An 18569-nucleotide genomic window follows, 5' to 3' on the forward strand; every position below is an offset into this window, starting at 1 on the left:
CTCTCTGTACCTAGGGTGGATTTAAGATAGACTCATTCAATCCTCCTTGGGGGTGATCCACTGCTAATGTTTGGGTGTGGGTTGTAGAAATTAATGTATAGATTCAAAAATATTGATGAAATTTACTAAATCACAAGACTCAAAGCTACTCTAATGATCTGCGAAGGTTAATTCACCATTTAGAACACAAATCATAGATATGAAAAAAGGAAACATCACAAATGAACATAGATTTATGTAGGGGAAAACAACTGCTCAAAACCCCTTTCTATCTGTATTGCATTAATCAAAGAATAGAGATGAATACGTATGCTTTCTCAATCCTGAGCAAAACTTGCAAGTGTATAGTCTATCTCTCTTCCTGTCTGACTAAATCTAGCCAACACTTAGCCAATTTTCAAGCCCTCCAAGCTCCTAGCTTCTTGTGTTGTTCCTTGAGGAATTAGGCCGCTATTAATTAGGAAATTCCCTCATTTGGATTGCGCAATTCCTCTATGTCCTTCCTCTGACTGCATGCACCAGTTGTACACCTCAAAATAGTCTACAATGATAGTACACTGCCTTGGAATCTCCATCTCAACTAGGTCACTCAAATTCTCTACACGCATGAGCTAATTTAGGCTGATTTATCACTAAGTGTGTTTGAAGTTCCACTTCCACAACTTGAGCTTCCACTAGTTCCTCCATCAGTTAGAACTAGTTTAATTGACCATAACTCAACTAATTGAAATAAATTGCTACAACTTAAAGTAACTCAACCTAGGCTCCTAAAATTTAGGAACCACTGCATACAATTGAACTTGATGCCCTAACTCGAATTAACTAAGCCAAACTCCTATTTTTTAGGAATCAACTCAAGAAAACTGAAATTCAACTCATTAAATCGAATTGAGTGTTCTTAACTGAGTGACAAGAGCCATGTCACCTCAGTTAAATCCTCCAAGTTGTCTGTTGATGTGGAATTTAAAATTTCCTCAATTTGATTAAGGAAAAATCAAAATTAAGAATTTTCTTGCCGCATTTTCAACACTCCCTCTCAGCAAGAAAGGGATTATCAACCACCCCTATCATGCATCTGTGGAATATACTGCATGCCACACCTCTCAGTGTTGCTGCTGCTACTGCAACATATGCAACTGAGAAGCATCCAAACAAAAAAAAAAATTGAATCAACTGTGTCTGCAACTGTCTACTTGGAAAATTGTGTTGTTGCCGACTCTTCTACTGAGCCTCCTACTCTGCTGTCAACACTCCTCTACACTCATTAGTATCTAATTAACACTGATCCTCCTGCTACTGAATACTGTGGGCCCTCGTAGCAAGGTAATGATCCATGAGGAGAATGCCTCAATGGACCCTGTCAAAATTTCTGCACTCCTAGGACTAGGGCTTCATATCGCCCCACCTCACACCTGGAGGTATGTATGCATGTACTCCCTCTCCCACTTGGCTCAAACTCTCCCCCCGATGGAGGTCTCTGGTTGAGTGGATTTATCCACTCTTCCTCCTATCTACTTCTCCATTTGTGGTTGCTCCACAACTTCTTGAGGCTCCATTTTGAGAGGTAAATCATGCTCCCTCTCAACCACCAAGTCTCTATCCCCTTCCTTGCTCCTCAAGGATTTGCATGCATCTTCTACCTCAAGTGCATACAAGTTCTTGACTGACCCTGATATGCTTCACCTGTCACGTGGCTATGTGTCTCAGGAATGTTTTCCCTTTGTTGAAGATCACATCATAACCACAGTCTTCTAACACTGCTACAAAGATGAGATTCTTCTTCAGACCCAACATGAACATAACATATTTGAGTCGAAGAGGGGGATCCCGAATCCCTCTTAAATGTTACTATACTGATCCTGGTAGCACTGTACCTTCCGTCGTCTCCAAACTCAATGTTCATCTTGAGATCTTTCTCCTCCAAGTCACTAAAAAATTCTCTATTCCCCTTCATGTGGAACGAGGCACCCGAATCCAAGTACCACACAATCCCCATCACTCTGCTTGCCATGCATGCGATGACAGTGAAGTCAAGCACGAACTATGAAGCTAAATCTTCATCTCATGCTGCTACTGCAGGCTCCTTCTTGCTTGCCTTCTTGTGTGGACACTTCGTGGCATAGTGCCTAAATTCATGACAATTGAAGCATTTTATTTTTGACAAATCTTTCTTCTTTCTCCCTTGGATGAAATCAACCTCACCTTGGGACTTCTTTCCCTTGGCCCTCATTCCTTTGTTGACTAATGCAACCTCTTCCTCTTCTTTGGATGGGGTTCGTCTATGGTATTCTGCTGTATTTCCTCCTGTATCAAGTTAGACCATAAGTGCTCCCAATTTGGTAGTTTCTCCCTCCCATTCATCGAATATTGGTAGTTGTGCCAACTCTTGGAAAGGACTAGAAGGGCTAGAATTACCAAATGATCTTCTGCAACTGTAATGCCAACTTGACCAAGTTCATCATGATATTGTGTGAACCCACTGAGGTACTGCGGAATAGTGTCATTCTTCTGCATCTTGATATTTCGAATTTTATCCTTAAGCGCTAGCTTCCTATGGTCACTACTATTCTAGAACAAATATATCAGTTCTTGCCACATTTCATCCATAGTCTCTTTCCCGTGGAGATTTGAGACAATATGGTCTTGAAATCCCTCCAATATGATTCTCCTCACCTTGGATAAACTATTCTTCCATTCTGCAAACTCATGAACATCAGCTGCTGCTGGTTTCAAAATATCACTATCAATGAATTCCTTCAATCCATTATCTTCCAGCTCCTTCCAAGAAACATAATTCGAGCTTCCCTTAAGGGCATACTCGAGTCTTAGTCCGTAGAAATCCATCCTTCTAGCTATGAAGAATTGATTCTGCAAATCTGATCCTCCTGCAATGACAACTTCGAAATCTCTACTCTACCGTGAATCTTGCTCCGATACCATGTATAAATTTGAAACTTCTCATGAAATTTACTAAATCACAAGACTTGAGGCTACTCTACTGATCTACGGAAGTTAATTCACCATTTAGAACACAAATCATAGACATGCAAAAGGAAACATCACACATGCATACAAATTTATCTAGGGGAAAGCAACTTCTTAAAACCCCTTCCTATCTATATTGTATTAATCAAAGAATATAGATGAATACATATGATTTTTTAAGCCTAAGCACAACCTACAAGTGTATAGTCTATATCTCTACTTGATTGATTGACTCTAGCAAAAAATTAGACAATTTTCAAGCCCTCCAAGCTCTTATTTCCTTGTGTCGTTCCTTAAGAAATTAGGCCCCTATTAATTAGGAAAATCCCTCTTTTGGATTACGTAATTCCTCGAGGTCCTTCCTCTGACTGCATGCACCACATGTACACCTCGAAATATTCTACAACTAATAGTACACTGCATTGAAATCTCCATCTCAATTGGGTAACTCGAATTTTCTACATGCATGAGCTAATTTAGGTTGATTGATGAGTTAACTGGTTGATCACTGAGTGTGGTTGAAGTTCCACTTCCACAACTTGACCTTCCACTAGTTCCTCCATCAGTTAGAACTAGTTTAACTGACCATAACTCAATTTAATTAAAATAAATCGCTACAACTTAAATTAACTCAACCTCGGCTCCTAAAATTTAGAAACCACTGCACACAATTGAACTTCATGCCCCTAATTCGAATTAACTGAGCTAGACTCCTATTTTTTAAGAATCAACTCAAGCAAACTGAACTTCAACTCATTAACTCTAATTGAGTGTTCTTAACTCAGTGAGTGATAAGAGGCATGTCACATCAATTAACTCCTCCAAGTTGTGTGCTGATGTGAAATTTCGAATTTCCTCAATTTGATTAAGGCAAAATCAAAATTGAGACTTTTCTTGTTGTGTTTTCAACATACTCGTGCCAGGTTTAACAGGGTCATTAATTAAGTACCTATTATAAATCTCTGAATCACATCTTCACTATCGACATGTGCCCTAACTAAGTAGGCTTCGATAGAAGGAATATCCATTCTCTATCTCTTTGGTTTTGTGTGTGCTTACCTCTACGGTTTATTTTATAGAGTGTTGTTTGGTCTAAGTTGTAGTTTGGCCACAATTGTCTTAATTGGATAATAAACATATATTCATCTTGGTTAAATGAAGTAACCAATGCTCTCGTATATTGTTAGGCCTTTTTCCTGAAGAGGAGGGTCCACAACCGCGTAGATGTAGGTTAATTATGTGTTGTACTATGTAACAACCCCCCCCATTTATACGAGTAATAGTTGATATTTGACACATAAATGGGGACCCTTTTTAATTTTTTTAGTCTTTGAAAAATAAATCCTAACTCTAAGGATTGCCTTGAAACCCTTAGAAAACAACCCAAGCTTGAATAGAATTCAAAGTGACTAGATACGACTCAAAAGTGACATCTAATGAAAATAGAGGGAGAATAGATGGCCATCGTTGAGCTTGCGACCTGCGCAGGGAATGGAACCCTAGGCATGGCGATCGTCGGAGGCGGTGTGGAGGGGAAGGACGCAGTCCCCCACAGGATCGAAAGCAAGAACGCAGCGTGGGAGTGTTACGACCCTCCTCAAACCCCAGAAGCAGCCTTGATTATGCGGCCCAATACCTGGAAGATGCCGGAAGTAGTGGGTACAGTGTTTACCCTTCGCCCATATCACCCTATGCAAGATGGGCCAAATAAATCTAGGGCCGATCTGAAGGAGAAGACAACAATACCGTCCGAGATCAGAGAGCTGCAGCTGGTTTTCGTTTTTGGGTTCAGATCTCGATTTGGGGGCGGAAATTGGTCAGAAAGCGGCCTGAAAAATACCGGATCTGCCAACTCAGGACATGCATGCAATGTCGTAGGGTTGCATGGAGCAGATCCGCCTATGCACACATCTGCATGGCCCAATCCCTGTAGACCCAGGACGGATCTCTCAAATATGAACAAGAAGCAAGACCTCCAGGAGCTCAGGCAGTTGGTAGGTGGTTTTATACATCGATCCATCAGAGAGTCGGCAGATCACGACATGCAAAGGGTAGAATGCCGCATTAGAAGCTCAGATCTGGAAGATCGCCGACAGATAGTCCATAAGGCAACTAGCAATGTCACCTTCTCAGGCGGCAGAGCTCAGCCAGACCGCAGAAAACAGGTAACCAAAAATAGTTTCCAGATTTTTATTAAAACCCCTGAGAAGAAATCTCTCTTAGTATGGGTTAGTGGAAATAGCTCTGTTTCACTGTTAAAGCAGCAAATTTGTGCTTTGACTGGCTATCCTGGCCAGATCCAGCACCTAGTCAGTGGAAGATGGTCTCTCCAGGACCACAGAACCCTGGGGAGCTACGAGATCAGCCCAGGAGAAACCATTGCCGTGAATCTCAGGCTGAGAGGAGGGGCACCATTTCAGGGACAGCCAAGCAGTTCAGAAGGGGAAAAGGGGAAAACAGTACCCCAGCATAAACCTAAGGGAGCTCCATAATATAAAAACATTCTTCAAGGCAACAAAGAGTCAGGACCCCCTCCAGATCAAGGTGGATATACACCTCGGCCATACATAGTAGAACAGCTAGGGCAAACTCCGGCCCTTAATCTTGATTCATCAGGGATGGATGACTATGTTAAGTCATATGAATCGCAGGCCCTAATATGCCGATTCAACAGTTTCTGGCCAACACCAACGAATCTCTTCCACTGGATCTTCAAAAATTGGACCATGGAATGCGATATACATCTGTGCTCCAAAGGGTTCTTCATAGTCAGATTTGCATCCATGGAAGTCAGAGATACAATCATCAATGTCGGGCCTTGGTTCTGGGGAACGGCGGGGCTGTTTATAACCCCATGGTTTACAGACTTCGATCCAAACAAAATGACAGTCACCAAAGTGCTGGTATGGGTTCGTCTTCACAACCTCCCTCTGCATTTCTGGAGTGAACGAGTCTTGGAAGGAATTGGGAACAGCATCGGGAAATACATCAAAACAGATATGGAAAGGATTGATGAAAGGATCTTCACTTTCGCATGAATCTGTGTGGAAGTGGACTTAAGTAAAGGGCTGCCTGACAATATAAGGCTGATATACAAACAACAAACTTGGTTGCAATCACTAGACTATGAAAATACTGCCTTTAGATGTAGGCTTTGCAGACAAACAGGACACCTGCAAAGCACATGTCCAGAAGCCAAAAAAGTGAACAGCAAAAGAAAGCAGAAAGGGAAGCAGAAGAAAGGTTGGTTCTTTTCCCCTCCGGTCTCAGATGATGAATAATCAGAAGCTGAAGAGGAAGACACTACCACAGAGAAAGACGAGGCTCCCCAGGAAACGGGGAACCAGAAGGAAACCACAACAGATACCAAGGTTGCACAGCTTCACCCAAATCAGGCAGCAAAGACAAACGATGAACAGAACATGGGAGGGATAAAGCGGCACCACCAATCAGACACATCAGACTCAGACAAGGAACTAGGCACGCAGAAAGCAGAAACACAGTTAGTTATTGCCTCGATCGAGCCCACTCAAGGAGTATGGCGCAAGGTCGAAAAGAAAAAGGGAAGAAAAACCTGAAGTGTGAGTCTTACTCACAAATGTAATTCAGTTTTTTCTTGCTCTCACTTCTTTTCCTCCATCTCTCCCTCTTTTCTCTCTTTCTCTCTCTCTCCTTTTCTCATCTTTTTTGCACGTTAGTCCTTAACGTTGCGGAGGGTGCCAAGGCACCCAAGCCCACTGGGCAGCTATGGAAATGCATCATGCATCTACAATTGTAACTTTTCATTTTTTAAATAAAAGGTTACAGATTTTTTCTTCGGAAAAAAAACAACCCAAGCTTAGGATCTTTATCGCAAATCGCATTTCACAGTTTTCCATGTGATAATTATAAACACCTTTAAGTAAATCCCGAAATGCGATATGCGATGAAACCCCCCTCTACGATATTCCGATCATAATGCCTTGAGAACATGTGATCACACATCACAAAGTCGCAAATAAATAATTCATGTCATTGTGTCATCCTTTAACGATTTACGAAATGTGATATTGCGATTTTCGTAATCGCATTTTGCATTATCTCTAGGAAACGCTATATTACAATGTTTAAAAGTTGTGATGCGTGAATAAAGCATGAAGCGTGGGAAGTTACTGTGTTTTAATATAATAATGAGTGGTTTGATAGGGTATTGTAACGTACCTCCATGGCCTACCAGGAAATAACCCCTAATTCCCCAAATTTTAAAAAAATTCCTTAGTTATAATTAATATTTCCCGTCCTCTTCTTCTAGTTGGACGGTCACATCACATTCAAGAGATAACCTTATACCATAGACCCATTAATTCCTCTTCATCAAATGATTTGATAAATACAACCACAGTTGGAAAAAAAGAGGAACCCTAGCATGCAAGCATCAAGCCCCGCATGGTATCGATATCCTCGACCCTTAGATATACGATTATAATTTACTTCCTAGTTGCTCTGCATGCCTCTATGCCAATAACTTGTCTCCACACTAATAAATCCTGGTTACTATAATGCATGCAAAAACTTTATAAATTAACTCAGATAATCACATGTAACACTTTCATCACATCTACTCTTTAATCAGATTGTTCATAAGTGTTTTCATCCATTTAATAGGCCCTTCTGCTACATAAGGATTCATTAAGAACACATGCATAGTAAGAATCCATCATTTCCATCATAAATATTACTCTTAAGCAATTGGCAAAATTCAAATCAATCCTTATTGGGTATACATGTAATAGAAAATCTGACAATCATATATTATTTTGTTACCTACATTATATTATGATAAACCGCAACCATCTATCACTATCTTCCATGTTAACCAGAGGCTTTATATAACAGTAAAAGCTCCTAATTTGGTGTCCTACTGATTCATATGCATAAGAATGAAATACAAATAGAATCTTACCAACACATAAGCCAAAACCAATAACATATCCAACACTGAACCAAATAAAATAATCACAAGAAAGGAAAGAGACGACCTACAACCATTCCATGCAAATAACACCAACTAAATGTCACTTGGAGGGAGGAGCACCACCACCCAGCCATGAATCATCTCTGATTCCCCCTGAGCCAAAGATCTTTCCAAGGATCAACTGTCCTCAATTGATCGATGCACTGGGTATTTAATACCCTCTTTCATGATTTAGTTACCATTAGCGGCATCCCGCTTTACAGATTTTTCCATTTGCCTAGGTCTTATCCAGAAAAGCTAGTCTTGATCTCACACGACGCTTTTCCACATAAAAGCTTGCCTTTATCTCTTGCAAGGCTTTTATGTCTGATGGATATTTATGTCCCATCCATCTGATGGATATCCAATCCATCCAAGCTTATCTAGAATCACATCTAGAAGCTTTATCATGAAAGATTCATCTCTATCCCATTACTCATGGGATTTGGCAAGCATCTCCTCTCTCTTGGTGCTCCACCCTCCAAGTGATTTATTTAATAATACATTTGCTTTTCATATTGCATATCACCTAGCTTTCCTCAGCTTAGGTTTACAAAAATTTAACACACAAGGGAGGATATCACACCTAGCTTTAACTTAGCTTAGGTTTACAATAATGTAGTACACAAGGGAGGGGTGTTACATACTCCCCCCCTTAAATTTTACACCGTCCTCGATGTATCACTGCATCATGTTCTCGTTCACAAGTAGCTGGTTTCTGAATCCACAGCTCTCATGGCTCTGCCATCTGATGCATTTTTTTTTTCTTCGATGTAAATCGGTCACAAGGATTGCTCCCAGCATCTATCCTTCCATAGCTACATCGGTCTCAAGGAGTGCTCCCAACATCTCTCCTTCCATAGCTACATCGGTCTCAAGGAGTGCTCCCAACATCTCTCCTTCCATAGCTACCTGTCACACATTTTTTTCAAACCATTTGTGAGAATTTATTGATGCAAAGTTTAACTATCATAATCTGTTACTTAACAGTATTAAAGCAACTATTGCTTATCATTTATTTTATCTGAAGAATGAATGTTCTCTGCTTGCATTCTTTCAAGCCTTTGTATTCTTTTCGAATGCCTACTTCTTGCAGTCTCTCGGCATACAATACATTAGTTAGCATATTTTCCACATTAATATGCATGCAAGGTCATAACAGATAATTTCACAACACAAAATATATATATATATATATATATATATATATATATCATCGTAATCAAACTACGATTAACCATAGTTACTTATATCAAACTTAATTTCCTTCTTCTGGGTAACCTCCAGGTTTGTTTACCTAACCAGACATCCATCCAATGACTGCTGCATACCTGCAGACAAGGTATGTTATACACACCAATACACATTTCATTTTTCAACCTTGTAGCATATGTAGTCATACGGTACCATATGTACTGTTGTCCATAGTCCAACTATGGTACAACCTATAATACCATCCTCATGGTATCACCTGCATGACATAAACTATATCCACAGATTTTTTTTCACCATGTTAGTATCATACCAACATTCATTTATCATGGTTCATCTATGTAATTAAATCAATTTTGGATGTCATGTGGTTACAATATCAGTCACATTTTATTGGATTCATGTATATTTTCATCTTAATCATACCTTCTGCTTACTGTTCTAAAGTAGACTATTAACTCATAGCTATTAATTTACCTCGTATGTTTTACTTTTTCCCTTTTTACACCTCAACAACCTGTTGGCCATGTATAATTCAGTGTAGTTATGCATGAAAGTTTTTATTAGTTTCAATCCTACACTCCTTGTAGTTGTAAGTGTTTATGATCTCAGGGTATTTACATGTTAGCTCATCCTTAACATTAAATCACCCTTTACCAAAAGATGAGTTATCTACTTTATGAATTCTTGTTTGAATTACGCAACATTTCCTTATGTTGTCGAGACACCTCATCAATGCAATCCAATAAGAGATCTTCTCAAAATTGCTTGGTACAAATTATGATATCAATCTAATTTAATAGATTGTTAAATATCATTTAATTGACCCAGTGGTTCATACCATTTGTGTTACTTATTAATTACCATGGTTTGTACTAAAGAATACTTATAAGTTCCATTATGCATATCCATTGAATATGCATATGTCCTGGAAATATGTTTAAGTTAAATTTCTCCTTAATCATACTTTCTTCCAACTGAAGAACAATTCACATTGTAAGCAGATGCATTAATCAAAGGATTAATTTGAACCACAATTTGTATAGTTATATAATATTTTACTATAACCTTCAATTTTTCTTATCCAGCCTGACTTCTAACATAGTCATGCATACTTTGCCTATTTACTATTGGCATATAACAACATATGCATATATAGCTTGATTTAGTTTCAAGACTCTTTCTTATATGGATGCCTAACATCAAGACCATCCTACAATATTCTTACAAGTCTATAATCCTGCACACACATGTGCTTGCATGGTAATTCATATAATTCATTAATATGCATGGATATTAAGCATGTTCCTCTTCAACATGTTTATCTTAATGACTACTTAATGGTAACAACATGTAAAACTATCCATGACAAGGCATAGGTATGTATATATACAATAATTAAATCCAAATATGACCATGGACTTCCTCCATTATCTAATCCTCCTCTCACGTATTAGGTTTGATTTGTTTTTATTTACCAATCCTTATTTTCTTCTCTTACCTAATATAGTTTTCCACACGGTTCCTCAACCGGTACATGTTATGGTTTGTGTTAGAGGTTTTAAGCAAAAACTTTCTAATTTATCTTCATTATTCATAATACCAATTTTGCCCAAGTTTTCCTCTAGTTGCTATCATGCATATATGTATTTTACCTTTACTTCTGAAACTATAATCCACATGCTCAAATATGACTAATTTGGAGATTTACATGAAAATCCTCCTGCGAAGATAAACTAGAATTGGCTTTGCTTATTTCCTCCATCAGGAGGACAAGAGTAGCATGTTGGTAGCTACAACAAAAACAATACTATACCCTTAACCTTCCATCATCAAACATGTTACACATAGATCATCCATAATTATACATTGAAACGCCAATATATAAGCAACAAATGAATTCATTCATCGTGCTGATGCAGAGATTTCTCATGTCAGTCCACCACTTACTGTTAGCTACCAAAGGGGAGACAGATCATTGAAAGCATTGCGTCATCCCAACAGGTTTTGAATTCCAGAGGTACCATCGTTCATATTCAGAAATGAAGCCTCATTAACAGTTACAATCCATACATATACATTCAAGATTTTAGTGAATCCTCAAATATATATTGACATGTCTTATAACTAAGGTCTTTCGTGCTCTAGCATGACAAAGTATGCTTCAAAATCAACAATTGAAATACACCTAATGTGGCTACGGACAACACATGTTGACTCCACAATAGTATCTACAGTCTTATCGTAAAATGATTGACAAACTATAATTATGTGAAGAGTGTTAACTCAGCGCTTTAGCAATGTTCACCGCTGGCTAAGCCAATTGTTTACTAAGATTAAATGCAGTAATTGAGCAACATTCACATTAACCACTAGTAGGCATTTCATCAAGCATATGCATACTACATGTGCAATTCATTCTTACAGTGATTAAGAGATTCCACAATCTACTCATATATTAATTGGTATACAAAAAAGTACCTTCTTGCTAGGCTATCTGTCAAATCTTTGAATATTCTACCTGTGTTGGTGTTCAAATTTCAATACTAACAGATTTCATCATAATATTAGTATATCTATCTAGCCTATGTAACACCGCAAGGTAGTATTGACACCAATATTAAAACCACTAGCCTTGCTTCAAAAATCAAGAGGATCGAGAGGATCAATTTAAACACTGCAACTTTTAGGATTTTTTGGGTTGCTCGCAATAGGTTTTGGAAGATCCCACATTGGTCTGAAGAAAAGAACCAAATTAAAAAAAAACAAAAACAAAACTGGTTTTGCATAGATTCTAGTTGCGAATGAACAAAGCCCGGAATATCAACATAACAACACTCTTGAATTACATCGACAATGGTGTTAGCATGAACTCACGTGACCTCACTCCATACAAGCATGCATGCATGGGAGCAATTAAATTACATATTAGAACCAAACGCATCTCAGTTTTGGTCAATCTCCATTACACATGTGTTGTCTATTCCACATGCCCTTGTGACAAGCAATCAATCCACAATGCACTGTCCATAAGAGGTTAACTACGTAAAATTGTTGTGAAGATGGCACAGATAACCATTATATGCATTCAGATTTAATTCACATTGTTTGAAACTCCGCGCCAATCAGAATTTGTCAAATATTGATAGACAATCCTCTCTTAATGTGTGATAACAGAGCTAGGGTCCTCTAACAGAACTAAATTCTCTTATTTAAAATACAATAAACTGAGAAATAATTTCTAACTAAACATTTAATCGATGATAATTTACCATTTAAAATTTAATTCCTACAATTAAATAGTGAGAATTTCATTTTCAATCACTTACATGAGTAATCTATGAATAGAGGAATACATGTTCCGATATCCTGGTGGAGATGCCCTTGAGCTCCTAATCCTGCTGGAACGCTCCTCTTGACTACCGACTAGATTTACCTCCCATCCAAATAGGATATATTTCCTAGCCCAGGAAACCTCCACAGGTTCTCTAGCTCTCCGAGCCCAAGTCCAACCAGATGCAGTGTGTCCAAGATAAACAATACTCTCCTTCTCTTCCTTCTCTCTTCTCCACCTTACTCTCAAAACAAATCCTCCAAAACCACAACCAACCCAAAACCAAAAGCAAGACCAAGGATCCCCTCTCCTCCCATCATCCTTCCCCTTTTGTGCCCCCTTCTCTCCTCCACCTCAACCACTTGTCATTAATGTCATAACTACCCCCTCATCCTTGCATTTGACTTATCTTCTCCCAAGTAAATTTGAGAGGACATTTTGGGGATGAGATATGAATATATAATTTGGTAATTATTTGGAGAGGACCATGTCTTCCCCCAAGTAAATTTGAGAGGACATTTTGGGGATGAGATATGAATATATAATTTGGTAATTAATTAGAGAGGACCATGTCTTCCCCTAAGTAAGATTGAGAGGACATTTTGGGGATGAGATATGAATATATACTTTGGTAATTAATTGGAGAGGACCATGTCTTCCCCCAAGTAAATTTGAGAGGACGTTTTGGGGATGAGATATGAATATATAATTTGGTAACTAATTGGAGAGGACCATGTCTTCCCCTAAGTAAAATTTGAGAGGACATTTTGGGGATATGGATATTTAAATTGGAATAAATGGAAAGAGACCATATCCTATCAAATTTAAATTTGAGGAGGTAAGTTGGGAATTGAATAATAACAAAATGCATATCAGTAATAAATTTACAGTTTCACCAATGTAGGTATTTACCAATATTTTTTGATAATTATAAGTCAATATTTCCAAGTAATTTAAACAATACTAAATTTTGCATGATAATATTAAGTGGGGCATTACAAATATGAAGTCAACCTAAAGTGATCTACATAGGCAAATTTTTTATGCACATCATATGTAGTAGCTTCTATTAAGCCCTATACAAGCCCCATGTTAACCCTAAAACCACTTATTAAGCCTTATATATTTAATTAGTGCATTTCTATTATTATGTTGTTATGTAGGCCTAGAACCTTTCATTACATCCTTTCAATATAATTGTACCCTTTGTCTCTTATGTATACATCAAGGAGACCTAGTTTTAGGATTAACATATCTTTTCTTGTAATGTATTCATTGTAAAAAGGGTTCCACCCTCGAAATAGATTACATTCATTGAATTCTTACCATTTTTAAGGCATGTGGTTCATAACATTTGGTATCCTAGTTATGATCATAGGATTTTTTTCGCCTTCAACCAAGACTTTATGAAACTTTGGCTATCAATTTTTTCTAAGACGCTAGTGAAATTTTTAGAAGATTTAGGAGAAATATATAAGTTGCTATGGTCAAAATCTTATTTTTCATTCGCTACAGTTTCAGAGATATACCTTATCGAAGTTAGGGTTTGTGATTTTACTTAAATTTAATTCATCATCATGGAATTTTTGCTATATTTTTTGGAGGGGGAAGATTTAGATAATAAAATTTTGAGGAGATTGAGAAAAAATATCGAAGTATCTAGGGTCAAAATTTTAAGTTTTTATTCACTATACTTTTAGAGACACCTTATGGAAGTTAGGGTTTATGACTGCTGCTGAATTCAGTTTCAAACAAGTCATCTTGGAATTTTCACTATAACTTTGTTGTCGAGAAGCATCAAACCATGAAATTTTTAGGGTATACAAGAGAAGTATCATGTTATAGGTGGTCAAAATTTCAGATTTTGATTCACTATAACTTCGAGATATACCTTGTGGAAGTTAGGCTTTGTGACTATTCCTTAAATCAATTTTTAAACTAGTCATCTTGGTGGGTTCATTGTAATTTTGTTCCAAGGAAGTTTTATATTGTGAAATTTTTAGGGATCTAAGAAGACATATAAACGTATAATAGATACAAATTTTAGAATTAGATTTGAAAAATTGGATGGATGACACACTATACAATTTAGCTCTTGGGAAGGGATCCAAAACTCAACACGTTTTGAGAAAGTCACTGTAAATTTCATTTGGCAGATCAAATTTTGATCAGATCTATGAAATTGTAGAGAATACATATCAAAGTACTATAGGTTGAAATTACAAATTTAAAAGGGCTCAAATTTCAAATTTATATCAAAACAAAGATCATCTATCTGAACAATCTCCAAATTGCATTCGTCTTTTTTTTAACAATAAGCCATAGCTCCTCTTTGTCTTGGGATGGTTGAGTAATTTGATTGTGTTTTTTTGCAATCTTTTGGAAAATGGTTGTCTTTATGACAATACATGCATTTTAAGAGTATTTTCTCATAATCCAAAGGTTAGGATCGATGTGCTTCCAATCATCTAGGGTTAGAAAAATTTATTTAAGAAGGCCTTTCTCAAGATCTTCTTTCACACAAGTTTGGGAACATGCAACTATACCATATTTTTTTGGATTTGTCGATGTATCTACATAGAGTATCATTGTTGCTACACATAGTGTCTTCATTCCAATAGTGTAAGGGTAAGTCTAGCAAACGAACCCATACTAGAATAGTTGAAGGGATGTCATGTTTAGGGTTGAAAACTAGTGTCCATCTATTTAGATACATTCATGTGATGCTAAATAAGTAGGGGGGGTTCCTAAAGATAGATCCCTATCTTCTTTTACTTCAAACAAGAAGGCATAAAATCCTTGTCCATTGAAGTAATGAGTGAGCCTACCTTCGATCAAAAAATGCTAGTGAACCCAATTCACCATAGATATAGGGGGTCACCATATGCCAATAAGCTACCTAATCAAACCACATTGTGCTAAGGCTAGTGCCATATGCTAAGAAGAAGAGTTGGAAAGATGAATTTCAAGTATATTATCTAGCTTCTTTACAAATACGGAGGAATGGGGTTTCAAAACTGTCCCCATTAGAGAGACTATGGAACAAAAAGTAATCACCTCATGGTATGGAGGCTCGAGAGGATGACCCTCTCTAGATTCAAGGTCCATTGCCACAACCAAATCCTTCACTAAATATCATGAAAATTTCTCTCAAAGTGATTTTCTCCCCTACTTGCAATAAGTGGTTGTTATCCAAACTAATTACATTGTGCATATAGATCTAATTAATTAAATTTGTTGTATTATTTGTGAAAGTTGAATATATTATTTTTATTGCTTTATAATTATTGATGAAAGTCTCAATTTTGGTTATTGATATCCATGTATTAATAAATATTGTTAGAGGAGTATATCTATATTTAAAGTTATTGTGATGGAGTTGTGATGATGGTTTGGGTCATTATCTTTATTTATTTCATCATTGTTTTATGCAACAAAAGGTTATAGGATAATACATAATTGGCAATGCATCTACCCTTCCTATACATTTATGTTATAAGATGAGAGCTAGGAAATAGTTGAACTTATTACAAACAATCACGTCATGACAAACAATCATTCTAAGAAACCCACTGCCATATAAGTTTATCAATATCTTGAAATATTCTTTTGTGTTTAAGGGTTAGGATAGAATCATTTCAAACTTATAAAGGGTTCAAATTAGAATCATAAGTTGAAATATTGGATTGAGCCCCACCAATTCCAAGAAGAAAAATACCCCCATTGGCTTTGAAAGTAGTAATATTGTTTTGTAATTTTATAAAAGAGTGTTTAACAACAAGGTTAGGGTTTTTAAGCAACCTTGAGCGAGCTCCTTGTAGTTGCTTCTAGTATGAAAAACAACTTGCAAAATGCTTAAAATTGCTTCTAGTATGAAAAACAACTTACAAATGCTTAAAATTTATAGGGATAGAGACGAGACAACTGAATTTATGATATTGTTAATATCAAATCTTACATTCCTATGAAGTTTAAATCTAAACCCTTTAAATGACAATTAATCATAAAATAAAGTAAGTTATAATTATATAAGGTTTTTGTTTAGCCTAATTTGATCACTCAAAAGTTAATTTTCCAGCATTATAAAAGAAATTAAAAAATAAAATGAATATTGCAATGATTTTGATTCATATTATTAAATGAGAAAAATCACTCAAAAACCAAAACATATTAATCCTTAATATATAATATAAAAATATTTCTCATATAATAATAATAATAATTTTAAGATTATAAACTATGTTCAACTTCTAAAAAAAAATATCATTTAACTAATTCAAAATTTGTAAATTTAGTAATATATAGAAAAAAAGAAATGAAAATGAGCGTCACTTTTTTAAACCTATTATACCTTTTAATAATATAACACAATTTTGCTAAATTTCATAAATTAAATTATTTTTCCAAACTTCGTAACTTAAATCAGATTCATTCTTTTATACTCATTTACACTATATTTAAATATAAAAAATGAGGATTATGAAAATTATTTAGTTTAAACTTTTTTCCCATCTTGAAAAATAAGATCATGATTCATGAACAAAGTCAATATATTTAAATATAAAAAATGAGGATTATGAAAATTATTTAGTTTAAACGTTTTTCCCATCTTGAAAAATAAGATCATGATTCATGAACAAAGTCAATATCATCATAAATCAGATATGAAAACTTGAATGGAATTAGATATGAACATTTACATGGATTTAGAATAATTGTTTTTCCATACTTAATCCTCCGATTTTTAACATACCTAAACTTGAATTTATGCCTTAAATCTCAAATGAATACATAAATTTGTACGTGCTAACAACCAAGAACATTTTGTTGGAACATCCAAAACTGAATGTTCAATATTTGGACAAGGAATAATTCAATAAAATCTAATTTTGAATATTGCAATAACCAAATTTCAATGTATTTAGATTGTGAGGATAACCAGATGTTCCAGAACATTTGTTGGAACATCCAAAACTGAATGTTCAATATTTGGACGAGGAATAATTCAATAAAATCCAATTTTGAATATTACAACAACCAAATTTCAATGCATTTAGAATGTGAGGATAACCAGATGTTCTGGAAACAAAGAGTTAAACTCTGTAGTTTGAAACTTTTTAACTAATGAGATCCAATTATAATGATTTTAGCACTGAAACTTTAGGGTCCTGATGTAAGTTTAACTTTAGAGATTGGATTATGACATGGAGAAGGTGCTGTAAGATTTGCATTTACAAAAAGTGTTGATTATTAAAACTAATGTTGATACATACGGATTAGGTATATCTTTACACATTATATTGAGTTGTAGAATAAATCTCTCAATTCAATCAAATCAGAGTTTTCTGTATTTAACCAATAACGGCCATAAAAGTAAATACAATAATCAATTACAATGAATTACAAAGCTGGATTGTTGGTATTTTCAACATTTCTCAAACAAATTAGATGGTACAAAACAGGCTGGATTTAACAGAATAACAAGAAGCTGTAAATCTCCATTCTGAATGGAACAAATGTAAGCAAACGTCCCATCCTACAAACGGTGCCACAAGCTCTAACTCACTACATATCACAGATTTGCAAAAAGATGCTGAACTTTTATGTCATGTCAACTACAAGTCCTTGAATTATTTCAAAATTCGTGTGTTTTTTTGGTTGGACAAAATGAAAACAGATTTCACGATAGTAGTGGATTCCTTCAAAAGGGGTCCCAGGAGTAGACACTTCTTGGGCTGGAGAAATATCTGTTTTTCTCAACAAAAAATCTTGCCATAGCTGCCAGTGAGGGACTTCAGTTATTATCTCAATGCAACGGACTTTAAGGGGGATGTCCAATGATCTGCCAAAGACAAGCGTGGAGGGCCCATGGCTGAAGCAACATTTCGTCTTCTCCAGCCAGAAAAAAAGAGATTCCAAAGGCATTTGATCCATTTTACACTTCAACCTAGAATGACATCTGATATACCATGCTAGACAAACATTTGCCAATCTGTCACCATTGCTGCAAACGATTCACCTGTGTGCCCTTTTACTGTATGGAGG

Source organism: Pinus tabuliformis, chromosome 4_1 (genome assembly GCF_031772625.1).
Source record: "Pinus tabuliformis cultivar Carrire ecotype Pingquan chromosome 4_1, CPIR1, whole genome shotgun sequence".
NCBI lineage: Eukaryota > Viridiplantae > Streptophyta > Pinopsida > Pinales > Pinaceae > Pinus > Pinus tabuliformis.